Genomic DNA, 27,398 nt, shown 5'->3' with positions numbered 1-27,398 from the left:
TAATTCCTTGCTTATTTTCCCCTAAACCAGTTAACTCCTTCCCCATATTACAGAACAATCACTGTTCCTTTCTCTCTCTGTTTCCTTCTCTCTCTTACACTCACACACACACATATTTTCTCTCATACACACGTACAGGCACACACACACACGCACAGGTTTATTGAGAGTTTGACTTTTTGTCCTATGAACAAATTAAGTGCTGCTCTCTTACATGGTTCACCACACAGGAGAGCAAAAAGCAGTTATTACTTATACCTTTAGATATATAACACTCATGGGAACTCCAGCATAGTACAAAGAATGGTGTCACAGTTGGACTATTGAATGGTATTCATGGTAACTCACCTGCCTAGACTACAGAGTATGAAACCTTGGAATTTGAAGGTACCATTAATATCATCAAACCCAAACTTCTCAATTACAGATAGGAAAGCTGAAGTCCATAAAGGTCATAGAATACGACTAAGGTGATAATATTTCATTATAGATTGTAGAGACATTCGAATTCTGCCAGATTCCTTTAGCATAGGATTGATGGCATGCCCTTGAGTTATCTCTTATGGATGGCTCAGTCCAAGAAAGACTATCTTTTTGGATATTCAGCATTATTAGAGTTATTCTTTGGATTGGGTTAACATATCTTCCAAATTGTGGTTCCTGGAGCAAGAAACCCCAAAATCACTATAATGACATCACCATAAGTAATGGACGCTAAGTTCTGCTCAGCTAAATTTGGATTTGTATTTGTGGAAAATTTCAATAAGAATAATCAGTTGGGATATTATCAGCATATCTCAGAGGTTGTGTATGAAACAAATCACTGGGAGTACACAGTCATAAAGCTTGTACAGCCTTTACAGTTACCAGAATAGGCATTGGGACTTCCTTTATATTTCAAAACTTTTGTTGTAATTATGATATTAGAGGCGTATGTAACCTTTTCCACCTTCCCACTTCGGGTAAGAGAAAGGATATGCAAATGTTTCAAGAATAGAATAATATTTTAAAGAAAATTTTAAAAAACACATCGACTGGAAAACATAAATTCCAGCCCTGTTTATTTGGGATAAATTTTTAAATTAAAATATATCTTACCAGGGCTTCCCTGGTGGCGCAGTGGTTGAGAGTCCGCCTGCCGATGCAGGGGACATGGGTTTGTGCCCCGGTCCGGGAAGATCCCACATGCCGCAGAGCGGCTGGGCCCGTGAGCCATGGCCACTGTGCCTGCGCGTCTGGAGCCTGTGCTCCACAATGGGAGAGGCCACAGCAGTGAGAGGCCCGCATACTGCAAAAAAAATAATAAAATATATATATATATATATATATATATATATATATATATATATATATATCTTACCAATATAAAAAAATAAAAATAATATAGAGCCTAAGAGAAGCTGGACAGGTATCACCAGGTCTCACGTTCAAGGGAAGAAAACATTGCCTTAAAGCAGACAGATGGTTCAGAACCCTGGACAGTTGCCCAGTTGCTGCTGCTGCTGCTGTGGCTGCGCCTTTCTTCTCTGACCCCACCCCATCCCTCACCCCAACCAATGTGGTTCTCTTGACTGAACAAATACTTATTAGGATTGCTATAAGTGGCACCTAAGTGGTCCCAAGAGAGACAGGACCAACTGTCAAGTGTGTGTTAACTTTAAAGACATTCAGAAAAGTAAGATTTTTAATCACCTGGACATTTGTATACTATCTTATTTCTACCTCCATAATATTTTATATGATAGCCTAAAGAAAGAGATATTGGCTGTATTTTCAGAAGTGCATAACAGCAGCAACAAAAAAAAAATTTTTTTTTGGAAATGGAGACTTCCACTCTCCACAGAAAAACAGAATTCTTAATTGAAACAATCAAATAGTTTACCTTTAAATTTACTCTGCAAGATCTTTGCAAAGAAGCATTTCAGAACAGCACTGAACACTTAATTGCGAGGTGAAAACTATTCAAATATATTTGTTTAATTGCATATTATGGCCTATATTTAGAAAAACCTATACCATCTTTTTGGGAACACATGAGAAACCACTTAAGTTTGTCAGTTGGTTTTGGTGGTAGTGGTGCAGATTACATTCATGACAGAGTTTGCACCTTGAAAGAAATAAAAGATTTCAATAATCTCAGGCAACATCCATAAATCTTGTGCAAAATCCAGCAACTAAACACAGGTTAGGAGCTATGGTTTTTTTTTCTATTTTAAAAAGAATGCCTTATGTATTTACCTAGCAAATACAGGATATGAATAACCTTCTGAACATACAGCTTCAATCACAGTAGAATTGTTATTTCAGTTAATATGTTCCTTATCTCTGCATATCTGAATGTGTCAGGAAAAAATAAAGTCACCGAACGTAAGCTTTGTAAACAGAAAAATTACTGTCTTATAATTCTATGCTATATGAGTATTGTTACAATAAAGGCTTCTTTTGGTTAACTAACTAAATATACTATTTTAGCCTAATAATACTGGGTGTGCATTTATTCCTGCTAAAAGTTTTTAAATAGAATTTTAAAAAATATTCTCTTCATTTAAAAATAAAAGATCAATACAATTTCTTTGCATTTCATTAACTTTTTGGAGATCTGGTAGCCCATTTACTGAATTTAAAAAAAGAAGGCAAAGAGGTTAAAGGTTTTCTGCAAGCTTTGGAGTATAGCATTAAATGAAGGAGCCTATCCTAATTCCTCTGCCCAAATCTAATTCTAGCCTCTTCAGCATTACCCAATCTACCCTAAATTGGAACAAGTCAGAACTGGGGTAAATCTGGGGAGCCCACTCCAGACTAACAATGTCTCCAAGAGCGCTCCCCAGTTCTACATCAGTCTGAGCATTCCCAAAGACCTTTAAAAGTTATGTCAGTTTTCAGGAGCAGCTTGGGTTATAACTCCATTTCTCTACAAGAAAACCTTGAACTAATGGTTGCTCTCCAGCCAAAGGGGACATTATTTTAGAAACATAGTGATATTTTCTAATATATCTGGTAGTTTGGTCTCAACCTGAAGTTTCAGGGAGTTTAGTCAGGAATGGCTTGATTTAAGTCAATGTGAACCTTTTCACTCAGTTGTGTCACATGACACAGAGATAAACTGCAGAGGCTTCCTTTTCACTTTTGTGTTTTGTATGTGAGAACTGTTGAACTATTCTATGACCTATGAATTTCTTTCAAGCCAGAGATGAGTGATGCGTTAGGGCAGGAGAAAAAGTTCATGCTTCCTAAACAGGACACATCTTCCTTTTCTGCTCTACTGGGATAATAAGAGTGATAGCTTATGTCTGATTCTCTGTGCATTGTATAAAGATTCCTGATTTTTCTACTGGATGATAGTAGCCATCCAGTGTGCTGGCAGGACAGACCTGAAACCATTTTTCAGACAAGAAAATTGATCACAAAAGAAGCTCAATGCATCGGCCAAGGTTCAACAATAGGTAAATCAGAGTCAGAACTTGAACTCAATGTAAGAAAGATTTGTATTATATACATTCACACTCACATTGCAATCTGTGAGCTATTCTGAAACTCATGAGATTATGGTGAACTATACAGTCTCGTAACTTTAATTATATGCATATTTTTAAAGGTATAAATACTGAGTAAATATTCATAGTGGGCACTAGTGTAACAATAAAAAAAATATAATGTAATTTAGTTCTGGGACCTCCTAGACCTGCTAGCAGGAGAATCACACAGCAGTAAACCTAAGATTTAGTTTGAAATAGTTGGCATATGATGTTAGTGAGAACAAATATGTAGGTTTCATTTCTCAGTTGGGCCAGTTGATGTAATTCAAGGAAAAGACATTCCAGAGCTGCACGGCAATCCCAGTCAGTCAATTTAAAGATATGTGACCACAAAGGAATTTAGGTTAGAGAATACTGTTAGCTCAATGGAGAAGAGGATAAAAGTCAGTCATTCTGCAGATCAACTTCTAAGTGTCAATATTCTCTTTTGTTTTTTCTAAAAGTTTACCCATTACTTTGGCCTGTAGGTATTGGAATAATATTATTACGTGAATTTAAGCACTTAAAGATTTCTACTTCTTGAATTCCAAGTTCCATGATTAATAATGACATCACCAAATTCACACTAGATCTTTTTCTCAATGAACCAGTGTCAGAATACCAAAGATAAAATGAATCTTGGTTTATAGCTTCTTCTAATATCACATTTTGAATATTTCTTGAAAATTCATAGTTAAGTCTGACAACATTATAGATAAAAATCTCTCTAATCATGCAAAATTAATGCTGGAAAATTTGGAAAGAAGAAACTGTCACTAATTCTTGACCTAATGTTAATCTTAGTTTCTCAGATGAATTGTGATAATTCATTTATTTCTTCACACCCTTCAGTTATCTAACTCAGTTTTTGCTCTGAGCCATGCTTATTTACATAGCTCTTGAAAACTATTCTGTAATGGTCTTGAAAGAGGCCACATTTTTGTACTTGATATATCAACCAAAAAAGGTCAGGAAAATACAATTCTGGACATTGGGATTATAGGCCTTCAATAACTTTTCAGGTTTATGACTAATTTCTGGTCCTTCTGTAGGGAACATCTTTTTTTTTTTGTTAACATCTTTACTGGAGTATAATTGCTTTACAGTGTTGTGTTACTTTCTGCTGTATAACAAAGTGAATCAGCTATATGTATAAATATATCCCCATATCTCCTCCCTCTTGCATCTCCCTCCCACCCTCCCTATCCCACCTCTCTAGGTGGTCACAAAGCAAGGCTGCTCTCCTATGCCAGGCAGCTGCTTCCCACTATCTATCTATTTTACATTTCGCAGTGTATATATGTCAAAGCTACTCTCTCACTTCGTTCCAGCTTATACTTCCGCTTCCCCGTATCCTCAAGTCCATTCTCTATGTCTGCGTCTTTATTCCTGTCCTGCCCAGAGGTTCGAAAGAACCTTTTTTTTTTTTTAGATTCCATATATATGTGTTAGCATACAGTATTTGCTTTCCTCTTTCTGACTTACTTCACTCTGTATGACAGTCTCTAGGTCCAACCATCTCACTACAAATAACTCAATTTCATTTCTTTTTATGGCTGAGTAATATTCCATTGTATATGTGTGCCACATTTTCTTTATCCATTCATCTGTCGATGGACACTTAGGTTGCTCCCATGTCCTGGCTATTGTAAATAGAGCTGCAATGAACTTTGTGGTACATGACTCTTTTTGAATTATGGTTTTCTCAGGGTATATGCCCAGTAGTGGGACTGCTGGCTCATATGGTAGTTCTATTTTTAGTTTTTTAAGAAACCTCCAGACTGTTCTCCATAGCGGCTGTATCAATTTACATTCTCACCAACAGTGTAAGAGGGTTCCCTTTTCTCCACCCCCTCTCCAGCATGTATTGCTTGTAGATTTTTTGATGATGGCCATCCTGACCAGTGTGAGGTGATACCTCATTGTGGTTTTGATTTGCATTTCTCTAATGATTAGTGAAGTTGAGCATCCTTTCATGTGTTTGTTGGCAATCTGTATATCTTCTTTGGAGAAATATCTATTTAGATCTTCTGCCCATTTTTGGATTGAGTTGTTTATTTTTTTGATATTGAGCTGTATGAGCTGCTTGTATATTTTGAAGATTAATCCTGTGTCAGTTGCTTCGTTTGCAAATATTTTCTCCCCTTCTGAGGGTTGTCTTTTCATCTTGTTCATGGTTTCCTTTGCTGTGCAAAAGCTTTGAAGTTTCATTAGGTCACATTTGTTTATTTTTGTTTTCATTTCCCTTACTCTAGGAGGTGGGTCAAAAAGGATCTTGCTGTGATTTATGTCAAAGAGTGTTCTCCCTATGTTTTCATATAAGAGTTTTGTCGTGTCTGGCCTTACATTTAGGTCTTCAAACCATTTTGAGTTTATTTTTGTGTATGGTGTTAGGGAGTGTTTTAATTTCATTCTTTTACATGTAGCTGCCCAGTTTCCCAAGCACCAATTATTGAAGAGGCTGTCTTTTCTCCATTGTATACTCTTGCCTACTTTATCAAAGATAAGGTGATCACAGGTGCATGGGTTTATCTCTGGGCTTTCTATCCTGTTCCATTGATCTATATTTCTGTTTTTGTGCCAGTACCACACTGTCTTGATTACTGTAGCTTTGTAGTATAGTCTGAAGCCAGGCAGCCTGATTCCTCCAGCTCCGTTTTTCTTTCTCAACATTGCTTTGGCTATTCGGGGTCTTTTGTGTTTCCATACAAACTGAAATTTCTTGTTCAAGTTCTTTGAAAAATGCCATTGGTAGTTTGATAGGGATTGCACTGAATCTGTAGATTGCTTTGGGTAGTATAGTCACTTTCACAATGTTGATTCTTCCAATCCAAAAACATGGTATATCTCCCCATCTGTTTCTATCATCTTTAATTTCTTTGATCAGTGTCTTATAGTTTTCTGCATACAGGTTTATTGTCTCCTTAGGTAAGTTTATTCCTAGGTAATTTATTCTTTTTGTTGCAATGGTAAATGGGAGTGTGTCCTTAATTTCCCTTTCAGATTTTTCATCATTAGTGTATAGGAACACAACAAATTTCTGTGCATAAATTTTGTATCCTGCTACTTTACCAAATTCATTGATTAGCTCTAGTAGTTTTCTGGTAGCATCTTTAGGATTCTCTATTATAGTGTCATGTCATCTGCAAACAGTAACAGCTTTACTTCTTTTCCAATTGGGATTCCTTTTATTTCTCTTTCTTCTCTGACTGCTGTGGCTAAAACTTCCAAATGTATGTTGAATAACAGTGGTGACAGTGGGCATCCTTGTCTTGTTCCTGATTTTAGAGGAAATAGTTTCAGTTTTTCACCATTGAGGATGATGTTGGCTGTGGGTTTGTCACATATGGCCTTTATTGTGTTGAAGTAAGATCGCTCTATGCCTACTTTCTGGAGAAAGTATCATAAATGGGTGTTGAATTTTGTTGAAAGCTTTTTCTGCATCTATTGAGACTATCATATGGTTTTTATCCTTTAGTTTGTTAATATGGTGTATCATATTGATTGATTTGAATATATTGAAGAATCCTTGCATTCCTGGGATAAACCACTTGATCATGGTGTATGATCCTTCCAATGTGCTGTTGGATTCTGTTTGCTAGTATTTTGTTGAGGATTTTTGCACCTATGTTCATCAGTGATATTGGTCTGTAGTTTTCATTTTTTGTGACATCTTTCTCTGGTTTTGGTATCAGGGTGATGGTAGCCTCATAGAATGCATTTGGGATGTTCCTCCCTCTCCTATATTTTGGAAGAGTTGGAGAAGAATAGGTGTTAGCTCTTCTCTAAATATTTGATAGAATTCACCTGTGAAGCCATCTGGTCCTGGGCTTTTGTTTGTTGGAAGATTTTTAATCACAGTTTCAATTTCAGTGCTTGTGATTGGTCTGCTCATATTTTCTATTTCTTCCTGGTTCAGTCTCAGAAGGTTGTGCTTTTCTAAGAATTTGTCCATTTCTTCTAGGTTTTCCATTTTATTTCCATATAGTTGGTTGTAGTAATCTTTCATGATCCTTTGTATTTCTGCAGTGTCAGTTGTTACTTCTCCTTTTTCATTTCTAATTCTATTGATTTGAGTCTTCTCCCTTTTTTCCTTGATGAGTCTGGCTAATGCTTTATCAATTTTGTTTATCTTCTCAAAGAACCAGCTTTTAGTTTTATTGATCTTTGCTATTGTTTCCTTCATTTCTTTTTCATTTATTTCTGATCTGATCTTTATGATTTTGTTCCTTCTCCTAACTTTGTTTTTTTTTTGTTGTTGTTGTTTTTCTTTCTCTAATTGCTTTAGGCATAAGGTTAGGTCGTTTATTTGAGATGTTTCTTGTTTCTTGAGGTAGGATTGTATTGCTATAAACTTCCCTCTTAGAACTGCTTTTGCTGCATTCCATAGGTTCGGGGCTGTCGTGTTTTCATTGTCATTTGTTTCTAGGTATTTTTTGATTTCCTCTTTGATTTCTTCAGTCATTTCTTGGTCATTTAGTAGCATATTGTTTAGCCTCCAGGTACATGTATTATTTACAGTTTTTTTTCCTGTAATTGATATCTAGTCACATAGCTCTGTGGTTGGAAAAGATACTTCATACGATTTCAATTTTCTTAAATTTACCAAGGCTTGATTTGTGACCCAATATATGATCTATCCTGGAGAATGTTCCATGAGTACTTGAGAAGAATGTGTATTCTGTTGTTTTTGGATGGAATGTCCTATAAATATCAATGAAGTCCATCTTGTTTAATGTGTCATTTAAAGCTTGTGTTTCCTTATTTATTTTCATTTTGTATGATCTGTCAACTGGTGAAAGTAGGGTGTTAAAGTCCCCTATTATTGTGTTACTGTCAATTTTCCCTTTTATGGCTGTTATATTTGCCTTATGTATTGAGGTACTCCTATGTTGGGTGCATAAATATTTACAATTATTATATCTTCTTCTTGGATTGATCCCTTGATCAGTATGTAATGTCCTTCCTTTTCTCTTGTAATAGTCTTTAATTTAAAGTCTATTTTTTCTGATATAAGACTTGCTACTACAGCTTTCTTTTGATTTCCATTTGCATGGAATAGCTTTTTCCATCCCGTTACTTTCAGTCTGTATGTGTCCCTATGTCTGAAGTGGGTCCCTTGTAGACACCATATATACGGGTCTTGTTTTTGTATCCATTCAGCCAGTCTGTGTCTTTTGGTGGGAGCATTTAATCCATTTACATTTAAGGTAATTATCAATATGTATGTTCCTATTACCATTTTCTTAACTGTTTTGGGTTTGTTTTTGTAGGTGTTGTCCTTCTCTTGTGTTTCCACTTAGAGAAGTTCCTTTAGCATTTGTTGTAAAGCTCGTTTGGTGGTACTGAATTCTCTTAACTTTTGCTTCTCTCTACAAGTTTTAATTTCTCTATCGAATCTGAATGCGATCCTTGCTGGGTAGAGTAATCTTGGTTGTAGGTTTTCCCCTTTCATCACTTTAAATATGTCCTGCCACTCCATTCTGGCTTGCAGAGTTTTTGCTGAAAGTTCAGCTGTTAACCTTATGGGGATTCCCTTGCATGTTATTTGTTGCTTTTCCCTTGCTGCTTTTAATATTTTTTCTTTGTATTTAATTTTTGATAGTTTGATTAATATGTGTCTTGGCGTGTTTCTCCTTGGATTTATCCTGTATAGGACTCTTTGCACTTCCTGGACTTGATTATTTTCTTTCCCATGTCAGGGAAGTTTTCAACCTTCAAATATTTTCTCAGACTCTTTCTTTTTGTCTTCTTCTTCTGCGACCCCTATAATTTGAATGTTGGTGCATTTATGTTGTCCCAGAGGTCTCTGAGGCTCTCCTCAATTATTTTCATTCTTTATTCTTTATTCTGCTCTGTGGCAGTTATTTCCACTATTTTATCTTCCAGGTCACTTATCTGTTCTTCTGCCTCAGTTATTCTGCTATTGATTCCTTCTAGAGAATTTTTAATTTCATTTATTGTGTTGTTCATCGTTTGCTCTTTAGTTCTTCTAGGTCCTTGTTAAACATTTCTTGTATTCTCTGTATTCTATTTCCAAGATTTTCGATCATCTTTACTATCAGTACTCTGAATTCTTTTTCCAGTAGACTACGTATTTCCTCTTCATTTGTTTGTTGTGGTGAGTTTTTACCTTGCTCCTTCATCTGCTGCATATTTCTCTGTCTTCCCATTTTGCTTAACTTACTGTGTTTGGGGTCTCCTTTTTGTAGGCTGCTGGTTTGTAGTTCCCGTTGTTTTTGGTGTCTGCCCCCAGTGGGTAAGGTTGGTTCAGTGGGTTGTGTAGGCTTCCTGGTGGAGGAGACTGATGCCTGTGTTCTGGTGGATAAGGCTGGATCTTGTCTTTCTGGTGGGCAGGACTGCATCCGGTGCTGTGTTTTGGGGTGTCTGTGAACTTAGTAAGATTTTAGGCAGCCTCTCTGCTAATAGGTGGGGTTGTGTTCCTGTCTTGCTAGTTGTTTGGCATGGGGCATCCAGAACTGGAGCTTGGTGACTGTTGGGTGGAGCTGGGTCTTAGCATCTTAGATCTCCCAGAGATCTCTGGGAGAGCTCTCGCCAATTGATATTACATGGGACCAGGAGGTCTCTGGTGGTCCAATGTCCTGAACTTGGCTTTCCCACCTCAGAGACTCAGGCCTGACACAAGGCTGAAACACCAAGACCCTGACAGTCACATGGCTCAGAAGAAAAGAGAGAATAAAAGGAAGAAAATAAAATAATGAAAAAAATAAATAATTAAAATTAAAAAGTAAAAAAAAATATTAAAAATTAAAAAAAGAGAGCAACCAAACCAATTAACAAATCCACCAATGATAACAAGCACTAAAAACTATACTAAGATAAACATAAAATTCAGAAACAAGTCAGTTGCAGACAGGAAACTCCAAGTCTACAATTGCTTCCAAAATCCACCACGTGAATTTTGAGTTGATTCGTTGTCTATTCAGGTATTCCACACATGCAGAGTACCTCAAGTTGATCGTGGAGGTTTAATCCACTGCTCCTGAGGATGCTGGGAGAGATTTCCCTTTCTCTTCTTTTTCGCACAGCTCCTGGGGTTCAGCTTTGGGTTTGGCCCCACCTCTGTGTGTAGGCTGCCCTTAGGCTTCTGTTCCCTCCCAGAAAAGATGGTGTTAAAGCAGTGGCTGATTAGGGGGCTGTGGTTCATTCATGCTGGTGAGAGGGAGTGGTACCATAGTTATAATTAGAATTCAGGGTGAGCCTGTGGTGGCAGAGGCCAGTGTGATGTTGCAACAGCCTGAGGTGTGCCGTGTATTCTCACAGGGAAGTTGTCCCCGGATCACAGGACCCTGGCAGTGGTGGGCTGCACAAGCTCCAGGGGGGTGATAGGGGGTGTGGATAGTGACCTGTGCTTACATGCAGGATTCGTGGCTGCAGCAGGTGTTAGCATTTCACGCCCGTCTCTGGTGTCCAAGCTGATAGCTGTGACTCACGCCCGTCTCTGGGGCTGGTTTAGGCAGTGCTCTGCCTTCTGTGGGCAGACAAGGAAGGAATCTCGTCTCCTCGTGCACCCCAAAACAACGGTCTCTTGCCTCTTAGGCAGGTCCAGAGTTTTTCCCGGACTCCCTCCCAGCTAGCAGTGGCGCACTAACCCCCTTCAGCCTGTGTTCACACAGCCAACCCCAGTCCTCTCCCTCAGAGAGGCTTGAGCCCAAGCCTCAGCTCCCAGCCCCCACCTGCACCGGCGGGTGAGCAGACAAGCCTCGCAGGCTGGTGAGTGCTGGTCGACAGGGAACCTCTGTGTGGGAATCTCTCTGCTTTACCCTCTGAAGCCCTGTTGCTGCACTCTCTGCCGTGGCGCCAAAGCTCCCCCCCACGACCACCCCCCGTCTCCACCAGTGAAGGGGCTTCCTAGTGTGTGGAAACCTTTCCTCATTCACAGCCCCCTCCCAGAAGTGCTGGTCCTGTCCCTATTCTTTTGTCTCTGTTTTTTCTTTTTCTTTTGCCCTACCCAGGTACATGGGGATTTTCTTGCCTTTTGGGAAGTCTGAGGTCTTCTGCCAGCGTTCAGTAGGTGTTCTGTAGGAGTTGTTTCACATGTAGATGTATTTTTGATGTATTTGTGGGGAGAAAGGTGATCTCCATGTCTTACTCCTCTGTCATCTTGAAGGTCCACAGCAGGAACCTCTTCTTAAATCTAGTAATTCTCATACTGTTACTTATGTAATTTTTCCTACTGCTGGATATCAAGGAATCTCAAATCTTTTCATCACCCACCTTGTATGAACATATAGGCTTCCTGCTATCTAGAATTAGAAACCAATTTCTAAGACTCTGAGCATCTTCTGAATATGTCACTATGCTTTGTGGTAATCTGCTCAGCTTAACTGTACCTGCAGGAGAAACATCCTTTGTAACTGATATCCTTGATATCACAATCAAATGTCTAAATCCTTTATGCTTTGGGGATGATTGAGCTATCCAGAGAAAACTCCAGATGCTGTCTTTCCAAGATTTACCCTGGACTAATCAACTCATAGTATCAAGTGGAACCAAAGAAAAGAGAAGCAAAGATTTTTTTAAATGCCTTCTACATTGTTCAGCATTCTCAGAGAAATCTGTGCAGCCCTTTATTATCTAAACTTGGCTAATATTAATTTATGGCTTTATCATTTAGCTCCATTTTTGAAGTACAGAATTCACAAAAAAATGTTTTCTGAGTAAAGAACACTTGCCTTCCCAAAACAAAAAACAGAAATGTTGCTTTTGGTTAGTAAATAAATTTGCTTATTCATGTGAGCCATATCATCTTTTGAAGCATCACAGCAACATTCCCCAGTTTCTGTTTTAGAATAATGTTTGGTTTTTTCCCCTTTAAAATGTCATACCATGGCTTTATGACACAACAGAGTGCTTGGCTGGTGTGTTAATACCACAGTTTGAATGCAGTAAGCCATGAATTCAAAGGAGAGAAACTACAAAGGACCAGAAAGTGTATTACTGGTTGAATAAAAGCACATCCTGAAGTGGTAACTCAAGTTTTATTTTGTCACTTTATTAATGATACTCATTATATTATAGGGTATTATATTACATAAAAGGAATCATATGCCCCCAACTGTACATGGATAATACTGTAATTCCGTCAAGGTATTCCAGCAATGCCATAAACTACCTGAGCAAAGCCTGAATAGCTTGTTTATTAGCACCAGAACCCTGAATGGAATAGTAGCTCTCATTTTATATACGTTGGGGATACATTATACACCACAATGTGTATTTATGTCAGCCAGGTATACTAAATGAACATAATTAAAGTGAAATTGTGTGTTGAAATAATCAATCATAACCTTATAAAGAGAATTACCACACATCCCTTTGGAGCTCCAAATCCCTTCCCATTTCTGTCCATCAAAGAATGAGGAATGCCAGAAAGAAAAAGGAAAAAAATATATTCTGCCCAAATGAGAGGAAAAGAGGAATTCGTTCCCCAAGTTAGCAACCTAAATGGCTGCTGGAGCTTACAATTTTCTCTGCTTCTTGGAGAGAACACCCAGCAGTGTGTTGGGTCTCTGCGTGCTCACTATGATGCCCAGGCAAGGGGCTTGGCTTCCCTTCTGGGGACCACGGACACTTTAAAACTTTCTCCATGGCAATCTGAGAGGGTTTTACTGTATTGAAAAATAAATCACAGGACACTTTAGCAAGGATTGAGAAATAACAGCAAAGCCTTCTTTTAGTTTGGTCACAGTCTATGTTAATGCATGGAAAGTCACAGAAATAAAAGTTAACATTTACTAAATACATACAATGTCCCACACTAGGCTGAGTGCTCTCTATGCCTCACCAGATTTACTCCTACAACTCTGTGAGTAGGCACTATTTTTAACACCATTTGCCAGAAGAAGAATCTACAGCTTGCAGTGATCAATGAGTGCTCTATATGCCTCACCAGATTGAATCCTACAATGCTGTGAGTAGGCACTATTACTAATGTCATTTGCCAGAAGAACCACCTATAGCTTATAGTGATTACTTAGCCTGACCAGAATTACAATGCCTGTAAGGATAAGAGTCTGGTTTTCTAAGTCAGGCTGGCTCCAAAACCACTGCACACAATCATGTCCACACAAATACTCCATGCAAATAACATTTCCTCCACTTTTCCAGAGGACTTATACCAGGAGAAGGTTGTGATGTACTTTCATACCCTTACTTCTAAGCTTCCCCCGCTCATACTTGAATGGAAGGAAAATTCATATTATCATGAAATTATATTTTACCCTGTTCCACATTCCCAGAATTCTTGGTTCTTTGGAGAAGCTATCCCCTAGACTCACAAAACTGAAAACAAACAATCCCTCATGGCATCTTTCTATGATCTTTGAGGGGAAAAAATGGATACTCTGACTTGGAAAATGGGGAAGAAGATTTGGAGTATAGAAGCAAAATCCGAGTGGTGAAATCCAAAATCTGTGCTGAAATTTCTGAATTTTTCAGGGAACTTAACTAAGAAGAGATACACAGTGCTTTATCCAAACAAGAATGGGCTTTTAAGATATATACACCTTAATTTAAACCAACTTCAACAAACACTAGTTATGTGGCCTTAGGAATAGTATTTAATTGTTCCAAATCTCAGTTTTTTAATATGTAAACATTATCTACTTCACAATATTTTTATTAATATCATACAGTATAATTGGTAAAAAGTAACTTGTATGTGTCTGGCATGTTAAAGTTCCAAATCATTTAATTGTACAAATGGAAAGATGATAATCATAAGTATGTCTTTTATAATTGCTTTTTGTTCCACAAAAATCAGAGTTATTTATGCTGTATTACGAAGTGGAGAATTTAGTGAGGCTTCCAAGAGTAAGGATGCAGCCCTGTATTCAATGACAGGGCCTAACCTTAGTGCTAAGTTTGGTTTTGGTGCTCATCTCCTATGGGACAGAGAGCAAATTCTGATACTCCCTTGGTTTTGACCTTGAGGCACCTAGCTGTCAAGTAATAATAGTCTTGGCACTGGATTTTCTGCTGGCCATCACATGGAAGGAGATGACAAGCTTGGAAGGAAGGAAGGAAAAAAAGTCACAGAAAAAGAAAGATACCAGCAAACCTGGAGAGCAAGCTATATTTTACTAAACCGGGTTACCTATAACTGGTGCTGTCAAGTAGAAATGTAAAGTGAGTCAAAAATCTGAGTCACATAGGTCATTTTTAAATTCTTAGTAGCCATATTTCTAAACAAGGAAATTTAATTTCAATAATACATTTTATTTAGTCCAGTAAATCCAAAATAGTATCATTTCTACATGTAAAATATAAAAATTATTAATGAGATATTTTACATTCTTTTTTTACACCATGTCTTTGGAATTCAGTGTGTCTTACACTTACATCTCATCTTAATTCAGACTTGTCACATTTCAAATGCTCAATAGCCACATGTAGTAGCACAGAAATAGATAATACGTGCTCACTCACCTTTCTGCCAGTAACCTCTAGTAAGATCTCATTGTGGTAGGAGCCTCATCTCAGATAGGGTCATAAGATGAGAGCACCCTCACCAACCCCCACTCACTGGTTTTAGAGTAATATTACCAAGGAAGCTGTGTCCCCTGAGGCCAGTGAGAGGATGCTGATACTCAATCAGGGAGAAACTCCTAAGGGAAGGTAAATGCCAAAGTAAAATGTTAGATACAGGGAGATTCTCCCTCTAGAACTCTCCTGTGTGTGAGGGAGAGGGGAGTCTGAGTTCTTTTTTGGCTAAGCACGGTACGTTTCTACAGAGTGCCATTTCATTTTGTATAATAAGAACAAATAATCTTTACATATGGCTATTTACATGCTAAGCACTGTTAATACATATACTGTATACATCAGCTTGCTTAAAATATTATTTTGTGAACATTTTGCTGATGATGAAACCAAGCTACAGTGAGTTCCAGGAACTTGCTCAAAATCCTATAACTAATGAGAGGTAGACATTGAAATTGAACCCAGTCTGTCTGGTTCCTAAACATGGCTTTATTGCCCCAGTGCCTTAGTCATGTGCTTTACTCCCTAATTAATGGCAGTGAGAGCAAAGATATCAACAGTACATGTGGTTTTAGAATAAAAATGAGATCTCCTGATCCTCATCAGCCTGGGGTTCTAGCCTATATATTAACTTAAATGAAATCCTAGACCCTTCACTGCATCAGCACTTTTATAAGCAACTCATTTAGTTTAAACAGAATAGGCTTCCTAAATTTCTCTGCATATATTCAAGAACACAGCTGTTACATTTGGAAGACACTTGGCAGCTAATGGACAATTTCATACAAAAAAAAAAAAAGATTGGCTGAGGTGAAACTCCTTTTGTTCCTTTTCCACTTCAGTCTTTTTTATTGCCTCTTATTCTTTTCCTATACTCATGTTGTATGATTTTAAACTTTTGGTAGAACAGTTCCAAAGGCATAGAGACTAGAAATATCTTTAGTCAAAATTTTAGGGTTCATCAAAACTGGACTGGAGAATAAGTGGGGAGCAAATGAGAGAAAGACCCATCCCCAGCTTGTTCAATGAGGCCCTGAGAAATTCATATGCATATCAGCATATGATTTTCATTTTGGTCTCCTCCTTACCCCAAACATTCACCAATGCCAACGTTTGGTGGGGGAAGGAGTTACAGAGAAAACAGCCTCTTTTCATCCGTCTACCTAACATTCTAGATCCTTAGTGCCAATCAGTACTACTTTTCCTCTCCAAATCTATTCATGGGGCTCAGTTAAGTGGAAAAGGAGTAGACTTAAGATCAATCAGTCACAGCTGATTTGAATCACTGTCACTTACTAATACTGTGACTTTAGGAACTTCACAAAAACATTCTGTGGTTCAGTATGTATTGGCTAATATGGATAATAACACCTATTTCTCAAGAGGTATTGCAAAAATCAGATGTGTATAAAATGCCTAGCTAGCACAGTGCCTTAGCTACCCTTTAAGTGCCTTAGCTACTCTTTCCATTATTAATACTTTAAGGAGGCTGAGAGGAAGCATTCCTCTCCAACAGATTCTTCTGGTCCAGGACTGATATTCTGAATAAATAGAATCTAGGTATGATAAGCACCAAGAAATCAGAACAGATGCCAACCTTGGGACAGCCCTCCTGGATCATACCCACTGAACAGTAACGCTGACTTTAGAGATGCAGTCGTATGGCCTTTCAACTTAAGGTAGAAGACGAAGCAGGAAAGAAAATACAAAAAACACGTGCCAGAGTCAATGAAGAAAGTTGAGCAAGTCAGCGTCTATTCCTAGTATTCTTCCACTCCTTTCTAAGCAGATGTGAAGTCCCCTTTTGTGAGGACCTAAAATAAGTACACTAAAGATACAGAAAACATTGTCCTATCATCCATTTCCATCCCAACAGGGTGTGCTAACTGTCTGACACATACCACAGCCAAGCCATCATCTCTCCTCTCCAGGTCTTTGGGCCCATAAATTATGTCCAGTTCTATCCCAGAACTGCTAAGTCACAGCTGCCATAGGCCTACAGACCACACAGTCCTCTGATAAGTCAGAGTAGAAATGGCAAAGCAAGGAGCTAGGGGTCATCACCCCTGCTTGAGCAAAAGCAGGAACAGTGTCCTGCTCTCTGCTGCTTCAATGAGTCACAAGAGTAGAGTGGCCATTTAGAGAATTGGGCCCTTTTCCAAGTTGAGGGGGTGTGGGGGGGTTGGGCCTCCTGCCTCACTTCTGTAGGCAGAGGCACATGGGCCCAGTTGCTGACCAGAGGAAGAATTAAGCTCTAAGTCTTTTCCACAATAAATTTTATCCAACTTTCAATTACCCACCTTACTGGATGGACACATCAGGACATACAATACAAGGTGTCTGCACCAGAGCATGGAGGTCTATTGATGAAATATTGAGAACTAAAAGGACATAATATTGGGTTCATGTAAAAATGCCAGAGTGAGGTATTATACAGTGTACTTGATTTTTCCCCCTCTACTTTGCCGTGTGCTCTAAATATGTCAAGTATAAAAACCCTTAATATGAACCAGAGTAAAGAGATTAAATTTTAAAAACCTTTTGTTCACTCAGCAAATACTGATTAAGGACCATCTATAGATGAAGAATGGAAATAAAACATGGGTATCTTCTTTAACTTCAGTATCTATTGGTGGAGGTGGATGCCTCTGTAAACGATCACAGTGAGAAATGGTATATGTTATCACGAAGGCAACTGAAAGTAACTCTAGAGTAGGTTACTTAAGGAGTGTAAACTCTGGCAAATACCACAGATTAAGGAATGGGTAATGGAAGAAAAGCCATCAACAAAACAACAACAAAATATATTGAAAAAAGAAACTCCTCAAGAGTCCTCTTCCATCTTCAGTAAATCACTTTCCCTTCTACTTCATTGAGAAGATGGAAACCATCAAGGCTGATGTCCATCCACTTTTCATCCCCATACAAGCAAACTTACTGTTAGGTTCATACACCTTTTTCTGCCCTCCTTCCACCTCAGTGGATGAGGTGATCCTCCCACCTTCACGACTACTATTCTGACTTCTGCTTCAAGCCCCTTCTGTCTCCTGAGAAACACATTTTAACCAGTTATCCCTTCTCTCTTCTCTGCTCCAACCTCTTTCCCAGCATTTTCCCACAGTTTATAAACATGCTCAAGAACCTCAACTAATAAAAGCTCTCCCTTGGGGTCATATTCCTTTCTTCATCTGTTTTCACCCAAGATACTCAAAAGTTTAGCCTACCCTGCTGACTCACCTCCTCACTGGAAGTTACCTTCTGTTTTCACCACTTTACTGAAAATGCTCTTACCAAGCTTGCCAACGACTGCCTAACTGCCAAATGCAATGGGCATTTTACAATCACTGTCTTATTAAATCTCTGCTGCATTGCCACTGTTCAGCCTCCTGTTGGTGGAATTCTCTTCTCCACTCTCTTAGCGTCCATCACTTTAAAACTGTTGTTGTGGCTCTCCTCATGCCCCTCTGATGGCGCCTTCTCAGTTTTCCTTCCTGGGCTCTTTTCTTCCATCTGCCATTTAAATGTCGATGTTCCCCCAGGGTTTTGGCTGTGCTTGTAGCTGCCTGGTCTCTCCCTACTCCTGCCCATTTTCTAAATTCCAGATTTCCAGTTGCATCTGTGAGTTACACACCACCTTTCAACAACTGCTTTTATTTTCTAACTAAATTAGCCAGAATCAGTTTCTGTTGCTAGGAACTGAGCATGGAGGAAATATGGCTTAATAGCAGAGTCTGGTGAAAAAGAACAGGGAATGCAGTTGTGTATGAGCACAATATGAGTAAACTGGAGCCACAACACAAACAAGCAAATGATAAAACAAATAAATAAGTGTGTCAGGAGGCACAGTGTTCAGATTAAGTAACATGATATTTCCACCTTACTCTGTAGCAGCTGGAGTATTGTATCCAGCTTGGGGCATCACACTTGAAAAAAATATATACACTTAAAATATTTACTGAATTCTACATGAAGAATATTATGCAATGGAAACAGAAAGATGAATAAGATCACTGACCTTTGGAAATACACTTTAGTGGAAAAAATAACTGTAAGTGCTATAACATAAGTGTAAAACAAGTGCTGGTAGCACAAAACAGGTGTAGCCAAAGCTGCCTTGAGGAACAAGAATGGTAAACATTTGAGCTGGGTATTGGGTGATGAGCAAGATGTCACCAAGAGAAGAATGAAAAGGTGATCATTTCAGGCAAAGTGAACAGTAGTCAGAGGAAACTGAGATGAGAGATGGGTCTGGAGTGTAAGGTAAGGGAGACAAGGATACCCCAAATGAGAAGACAGATGAAGGGTGGTGTCTGTTCAAGAAAGGCCAGTCTATAACTTGGTCCCTAAGCCTTCACAATCTGGATATCAAAAGGCCTTGAAACTGTATCTTACGGGGGTCAAATGAAGGAAATGGGCTTATTTTATCCTGAAAAGAAGTAGAGGGGACACAGAATGCCTCCACACAATTGAAAAGCTGCCTTTTGAAAGTACAAGTATGCAAACTTTCTGCCTATATGCTTACACAATTCAAGGAAGAAATGGCTAATGATCAGATCAACTCCACAACAGAATGGACTGTCTTGTAAGGCAACTGAGTTCTGTCACTTTTGGTATTCAAGCTGATCAGGAAAATTATAAATCGAATTAATTAGGTAGGAATTTAGGTTATATGAACTTTGAAGTTACTACTAATTATGAGGTTTCTACTATTTTCTGTATCAGTTTTGCTGCCGAATTATTTGTGTTCTTGGGCAGAAAGTTTTCCAATGAAAAACCACTGTGCATGTGGCTATTTCTCTTAAGGTGCAGGGTCAATAACAGTAGTCGATGAAACCTACCACTCCTCTCTCCTTTAAGGAAACATTTTTTAGTCCTCAGAACAGAACAGAGACTTCCACTCAGAGTTTTAGATCAAATCTTACTACAGTAACTTTTTTTTTTTTTGCAGTATGTGGGCCTCTCACTGTTGTGGCCTCTCCCGTTGCGGTGCACAGGCTCCGGATGCGCAGGCTCAGCGGCCATGGCTCACGGGCCCAGCCGCTCCGCGGCATGTGGGATCTTCCCGGACCGGGGCACAAACCCGTGTCCCCTGTATCGGCAGGCGGACTCTCAACCACTGTGCCACCAGGGAAGCCCTTACTACAGTAAATTTTATCTTCATTCCATTTTAATAATCAACTACTTTCAATTTTGGTACTTTCCATCATTACTCCAACTTTGAAAGAATAAGATTAATGTATGACCATAATTGGTTCTTCCATCTCAAAGTTCCTTTACCCCCTTCTTCAATTTTTGCCCTGTATATTGTGACTTGCTTCCTTTCTTACCTAACCTATTCCTCATTTTCAGAACTGGGATTTTTACTCATCCCCATCTTCAATTTTTGGGTGAAATTACCCTTCAACCAAACCCATCTGATAAATTCCCAAACCTAAATTAACCCCGTATTTTACTTTCTATAGTCCTATATCCTGTCAAAAAAGAGTTTTCTTTTCATAACACTATTAATCGATGCCACAGCATTTTCTGTGGTTGTCAGTCTTAGCTGAGTCCTCATGATGGTAATTATTTAATTTTCTTTGGCCAACCAATATTTCCCTCAGTGGATATTCTAAACTTTCCATCTCTTCAAGACCCAGCTCAACGTCTTGGCAGAAGATCTTGCCCTGTACCTCACAGGCAAAGGTGAGGGCAGTTAGTCCTCATTTTCTTTCCTCAATGTTCAAAATTATTTACATATATCTTCATCCCTACCTTTCTGCACTTTCACCAAGGATTTTACTTTAGATTATGTTCTTAATTCCCCCTCACATCATTATTTATCTTAAAACACTAATTAACACCTTCTTACTATATCTTATCTTTCCTCTGAACTGAGAAATTTTTTTTTGTTTTTAGAAAAAATGCTTTTTTTCCATTTTATATAGATCACTCAATAGGTTATAGGTTATGTGCAGAATACATCTGAGGATATAAGGTGACAGTTAAGAGGCCTTTATACTAGTTCAGGGAGGAGATTATAAAAATATGAGCTAGAAAATGGTCATAGTGATGGGGAGGTTGAAAAGGTTCAATAAATAATTAAGAGATAAACTCAACATTGTAGTTAATATAACACATTATAAAAAGAATATTCTGTCACTGCCACCAGCACTAAATGACCTACGGAAACCACTGATGCTCTGTGTTACAGATAGCACCACCTCCTGCAGGATGAATTCTTCACTATCTTTCTTTCCTGAGTCACTAACTTCACATTCAAAGTCCTGGACTAGCACATCTGACTGGCCAAGACAAGCTGCTTGGGAACACTGGCCCAGGAAAGCAAGTATTTGGCATTTTGAATTTATGGTTGGAGGAAAACTACCTCAACATTGGAAGACAGATTAAATCCTGGAGAGAAAATACAAATGTGACTTGTGCCATGGATTTTTTTAACATATAGGCAAAATTTTCTATCAATTCCTATTTAGTAAACTTGTCGGTTTTTACCCCCAATTTTAACTTTTTTATCTTTATGCACCTTGAATGTGTCCCAACATTTTAGTTATCCCCCCAGGCTTTAAACCACCCACACATTAAATAAAATTGCTTATCCTAACACAAGCCTCTGGCAAAATTTTACAGGGCAAAGAGGAGAACAAAGCTCTGTTAAATAAGGATAAAGACCCTCTGGTTTGAAGTTGATCTTATAATCAATTCCCACCAAGAGCTCTTCAGTGGGTTGTAAAGATAACTAACTATTATCCAGCCATCTATTTTCTCTTATTCTTAACCAAGTATCTAGAACTCCTCTGACATGGATAGTATCCAACAACTAAAATCCAGGTGCGCCATCTTGACAATATTCTCTTGATTTACCAAGATGGTAAAACTACCCAAAATTGGGGGGACAGGGGTAATTTTAGCATGGTACTTTTTCTTTTTTGGTAACCAAGAATGGAAAATGAGAATGAAAAGATGGGAAAATGTTTCCTGGAGGAAATGGAAAACAGGAATAATTCCATAGTACCTTAAAGAACGCTGAACCCTGAAAGAAATTGGGCAATCCACCAACAGATAAGCAAGAGACTATATAATCTGATAATCTACCACTTTATCCATTGGCATAAGGTGCCATGAAAGAAGATGTGTCATATATAAAGTGTAACCAGACGCCCTGGAACAAAATGTTCATCAAAAATGATTTGCCCCAAACTTACTGCTTTGAAAACCAACAGGTGTCAACTAATTCATAACTTCAGAAGGGAACCCAGAACTGCTGGCAAACAGCCCTATACCTTTAGACTCACAATTTGTCCCAACCGGGGTCCCCTGCAGCTTCAGAACTGGCACACCAGGCGATGGCTCTGTAGCAAAAGCCTTTTTCAAACTGCATATTTTTTTCAGCAGTTAAATCTGAGCTGTAACATTTGGCAGGTTTCCTTGCTAACATTTGGCAATAATTGTTTATCAAATGCTAACAAGGAATGCTGCCAAATGTAACAGCTCTGACTGAACCACCTAAAATATAATATTGAGGCAAAACTCTACAGACATGTGCTCAATCCTTTCTGACCAATCCTAGAAATAGGATCGTGTGACCTTGGGCATCAGACCTTGCTGCACCACAGCAGGGATGCACAAAGGACCAGATTCTCTTTCCTCTGCACAGTGTATTATTTCTCTTGATTTCTAAGGGGGCTCATGAGAGAGAGAGATGCCTGAAAAACACAGAGATGGAAATTTACAATAGGCTGGAGACCACATACATTATAACTTCATCAATTTGGATGCAAATTTGTGGAAGATCAGGCAACAAAACCAAGGCTAAATTACCTTTGATGGGCAAATCACTTTTCAATCATACTCATCCCCCTGACTGGTCCTCATTATCCCTTGGAAGACCTCATGCTTGTGCACATTTGGGCCTTTTCTTCTAGCTCTCTGTGCAGTGTAGGTCTAACCTCCCTTGTCTTTGCTAATCCAAATCTTTAAAGGTCTAGCTTAAATTCCACCTCCTCTAGGAAGCCTCCCCTACTCCACCTTCACATTATTCTTTTCCTGCATTCTGTTTACTTCTGTTTTAAACCTTTATTGACCAAAGCCTTATTTGGCATGGATATTAGTCCTCATTGCTAGCATGTTCTGTAAGTAATTCAAGTATCTTAAATCTTACTTAACTTCCCCAGTCAGCCAGCCTACCAACCCTTTGCAGGCAGGATCTGACTGCTTCATTCTTACATTCGTAACATGGAGCTGTATAAAATTCTGTACTTATGACTTTGTAGCTAGTCTTAGAGTACAAGTTATAGAACAAATGCTTTTCAAGTGGTTTGGAAGTACTCATTTACATCCTGATATCTGATATGCTAACTCTAAAGTATGCTTAGCTATTCATCATAATAGATCTTTTAAGAAACTTCCTCAGGTAATTTTAGCTTATGTTAGCTAAATTTAGATAGCTAGGTATATTTCAAAGGAATCAAATTGCTTTCCTTCAGAAGAATTCTATGATTCAAACTTTTAAACATTCAGTTTTCTTTTATTGCTGTTTTGTTAGGCCCTTGGAATACAAAAATAGGAAAGATACTGCCCTGTTTTTTGCTGCCCTACTCTCATACCCTCAAAAAAGTATGCTTAACAATGTCAAAATATTATTTTACTAATAAAAAACAAAATTAGTTGAGGGATAGAAATAAAATAACTCAACTTTTTTTCACATTTATGGAAAAAAATTTTATTTAATATCTCCTCTAAAGACTCTTGAGACTATTTCCCATTTCATACAAATACACAATCACATCAAACATACACATAAGATACACATAGTACCACAGACCAAAAAATATAGAAATTAGCCCACGGGGTAGGTAATTAGAACAAGGAAATTCAAGGTTCTCATCTCAACTATAGATATATGACAAAAATATTTCCAAATGCAAGATTTTGGTATTGCAGGAAAAGCATCTAGACTCTAAGCACTCTTTACTTTGCCACTTAGTAGCTAAGAGTCATTAGATAATTTAAGTTCTCAGATATCTGGATGCCTCATACATAAAATGAGGATAATAGCACCTTCTCTAATTTATGTCAAAGACCTCTGCCAGATATTCTGTCAAATTCTACATATAAGACCAACAAATATCTTGCTTAGGAAAATAAATAAGACGACAAGAGTTACAAGCAATTTAAGAGTCAACTAAGGACACACAATAATAATTTTTAATCCAAGGTACTTCACTTAAATGCGTATTTCTGTTCCAGTCTTAATTTGTGCCCAAGGATAAGAGCAGTTTCCCCTCATCTACATATAAGGAGACACAGATAGAGTTTTCCTCATAATATTCCAAAACATTGTTGGACATGAGTCATCCAGAGCTGCCAGCCACATGGATACCTGCCCTATGCCTTCTTCAACCTTAACTCTCATGGCAACCAGGCAAAAAAGTGAACCTTCACACAAAGGTTTTCAGCCCCAAAGCACCTAATTTAGGCAAGTCTGTTTGGATCAGGGCCAACAGAGACCGATTCATAATCTTGTCAAGGCTTGGACCTACACACCCTGTGAGGTCCTTAGTGCCTCTCTAAGTTTTGCTTCCCTTCTGACCCCAACAAAGTCCAGCTGCCATTCAGGATACAGGAAGCCATGTCACCCTTCTGGTTGAGGAGAGTGGAGTTTGTATTAGGCAGAGGACACTAGGGAAATTGCCTTCTTTGCTATAAAAATGGCCATCACAGCTTACACAGTGCTTCTGCTCAGAAGAGCACCTCCTCATTATTTTTTCAATAGCTATCTTACTGAAGCATATTGTACTATTTATGTTAGCCTCCTGTAAAACATCTAAGAAAATTCAGAATAACAATGAAAAATGATTGTGTTCACAAAAATCAAGTAAATCCAATAATATTTTTGACAGAATTGATTACAATAATGTCAAACGCCCCTCTTCACTCTCTTTGAAAGTTATTTCAAACATAAAGATAATGAAATATGTTGCCTGTCACTTGTAAATTGTGTGTTGAAAGTCTAAAGAGATAATTTAAAGATTTCCAGGTAGAACGACACACTTGCTTTATTTTATTTGTCAAGGAAATATATTAGTTAGGAACTTTCTGCTCTGGAAGTTGGAACCCCCCCAAAAGAAGATCAGACATGTGAATTGCAATATGCATGTCTTCATGGGTCACAATTCCTGAATTGTAGAAGCTTCTTTTTACACATGATAGGAGTGGACAGGGAGGGTAAGAGATATTTAGGTAACATTTCCATAAAATTTAGATTGTTGCTGCTGTTGTTATGGCGGCACAGTTGTTAGCACAGTGGTTACGAGCATTAATGATCAGTCTTAAAAAACCTGGGATCAGGGCTTCCCTGGTGGCGCAGTGGTAGAGAGTCCGCCTGCCGATGCAGGGGACACGGGTTCGTGCCCTGGTCCGGGAAGATCCTACATGCCGCGGAGTGGCTGGGCCCATGAGCCATGGCCGCTGAGCCTGCACGTCCGGAGCCTGTGCTCCGCAACGGGAGAGGCCACAACAGTGAGAGGCCCACGTACCGCAAAAAAAACCCAACCAAACAAACAAACAAAAAAAACCTGGGATCAGAGTTCTAACTCGATCACTCACTAGCTGCGAGATCTGAGAAAGTCACCTAACCTTCTGGAGCTTCTATTTTCTCCTCTGTTAAAAGAAACAACAATAATTATCTCATTGGTGTGTAAAGTGGATAAAATGTATGTAATAAATGTAAATTACTTTCACGGTATGTAGCACCTAGTAATCATTCAATAATGATAGCTATTATTATTATTATTATTATTATTATTATTGAATGCACTGGTAGCTACTATTGTTACTAGGTATAGTCCTCTAAACATATTCTTCTAAATCTCTTTTCTGCTTATCCCCGCTATTACTTTAATCTTATAATTACATAATACTTCTCACAGTCTATAGCCCTTCCACTTTGATTCCTTACTAAACTGTGAAGAAGAGTTTTGATCATCACTGGCCCCTAAGAATCCAGCATGTATCTGCCACATAGCAAAGGCTCAATACACAGTAGTTAAATAAATGAACGCACCATCATGCTTTTTACACAGACAAGGAAACTGAGGCTCTGAATAATAAATTGCTTAAAACCAAAGTCATTTCAATGCGTAAGTGGAGGAGCTAAGATTTGAACATTGGTCATAATCAGAACTCCCACTCATTTCCCTGCACCTAGCAGCCTGTTGAGCCTAGAGCCGTATGTGGTAGAGCTCTAGAAACCTAACTCACAGTTTTTCCTAACAATTTTTCAAAGCACACTTTCTCTCTACAATATCCTTAATGGAATATCAAAGGGGGAAACTAGTAAATCTCAGTTAGAGAGTCCTTTTGTACACCAACCACTGACATTCAAGCAGTTAGGCAATTATTACTGCTGGAAATCCAAAGGCCCAACCTGCACGTTACCAGTGCCTCCATCTCCAGTGAATTTACCACCAAGGACAATAAAAAGGAAAGTAGTAAAATGGTAAAGTAAGTGTCTGATGGTTAAATGTCACAATAACAGATTTCTAGAGCTTAATTTTTCTTGGGGGTGAAAGGGAATGTTCCTTGGGAAACAGTAGGGAACAGTTGGTAGGAAAGTCAATTTATGCTTGTATATTTTACTGTCATCAATAAAAGACATTGCCTTGATCTGATTGACAAGGTATTTTATTGCATACCTCTTTTAGATACATCAAATTAAATCTTCATTTTAATAGCTTTATCTCTGGATAATAATAACGATAACACATATTTTATAGTGCTAAGACATGCTTCTCACTGCCAGTATGTGGATCATCTTATTTGATATTCACAACATCCCCACACAGGCAGAGAGAGGTATTATTTCCCCCATTTGCCAGATGAGGTCATTGAAACATAAGACTGAGAGACTTCCTGCAGATCACACAGACTGTGACCGAGCCAGGATGGGGGCCCGTTTCCTGACTTGCAGTCCAGTGCTCCTTCTCAGCCCTTCCAAGTCAAGTTTATACAAATAGGATTAGTAGTTCTGTTTAAATTTTGACTTGGTTCTAAGCCATTTCTAATATGTCAAATGTTTGGTGTTCTTCAAAGAGCAAGGACATGAGGCAGAATGCTGATTTTGCACTAGCTCTTTTTTTCTACAGTAAATTCCACAGTTAATATCAGCAGACAGGCCACTTACTATCCTCCTCATGTTTATTTGGTAGTTACAATATTTCTCACTCTTAATAAAATTTTATAGATTTTTAAATGAAAAACGCAACCCTGAGAATACTTTGGGGTCGGTCTCCAAATCTGATTAGCATCCCCAAATGAACATTTCAATTTATTTCACAGCCCAGCATTAATTGTATTTACCTCTTTCAGAGCTGGAGTGTC

This window comes from Delphinus delphis, chromosome 1, assembly GCF_949987515.2.
Source record: "Delphinus delphis chromosome 1, mDelDel1.2, whole genome shotgun sequence".
Classification (NCBI taxonomy): Eukaryota; Metazoa; Chordata; class Mammalia; order Artiodactyla; family Delphinidae; genus Delphinus; species Delphinus delphis.
Note: the sequence above shows the minus strand (reverse complement) of the source record.